Genomic DNA, 896 nt, shown 5'->3' on the forward strand with positions numbered 1-896 from the left:
ATGGGTGAGAAGAGCTGGAAAATGCAGCCCAGGAAGGCTGGAGGATGCCCCGTGCAAAGGGTGGCATTTTCCAAGTCTGTCCCCTGTGGTTCCTCCTGTGGTGTTGCTGGAGGAGGGTCTTGCAGGGTCCCCGACTCTGAGGGCACATTCACGGGAGATGCGCAGCATCCAGGTGCAGGGCCAGCGTGCTCTATAACATCCATCCTGTCTCCTTCCTGGAGGCTGTGGGTCCTGGGAAGTCCCAGAGGGCTAAAGTGAAGCCTCTACTCCACGGGGTAGGGAGGGGGCCTGTACCCTTGCCAAGCCTCGTTGTCCTGAGTGTGAAATGTACCCTCCCAGGTTGGGTCGGGACATCACTGGAAGCCCGGCCCTGGCGTTGCTTCACCTATTTGAAGATGATTATTCTTTTCACTGTTACCAAAGGGCAGGAGAGTCATTTTTATGAATGATGGAAGGACCCAGAATTGAAACGCTTTTCAAAAGAGCCCATTAAGGATTGGATTTTTGTTTTTTTTTGTTCTCTGTCCACATGGCTCTGTGGAGGTACTGGGGACTCATGGTAAGATTACAGAGTACTGTATCAGATAGAATAATTTGAGAAAGAATCACTCCTCGGAGGCAATTTGCACTAGTACCCGCCTTTTATTATTTTTTAATTTAAGAATAAATTTTTTTTAATGAAGTACTGAAAAATAAAATAAGTAAGATATGCAGTCACTCAAGTCACCCTTTGATTTGTCGAAAGAATGAAAGTTATATATATATATACATATATATATATATATATACACACACTCACATTGTTAGAAAAGTCTAGCAGCACATAAACACTGAAATGAAAAGGGAAAGCTTCTTCCAGTCCTCATCCCTGTCCTTAAACGTGAACATTGTTACAG

Source organism: Bison bison, unplaced genomic scaffold, assembly GCF_000754665.1.
Source record: "Bison bison bison isolate TAMUID 2011002044 unplaced genomic scaffold, Bison_UMD1.0 scf7180017864063, whole genome shotgun sequence".
Classification (NCBI taxonomy): domain Eukaryota; kingdom Metazoa; phylum Chordata; class Mammalia; order Artiodactyla; family Bovidae; genus Bison; species Bison bison.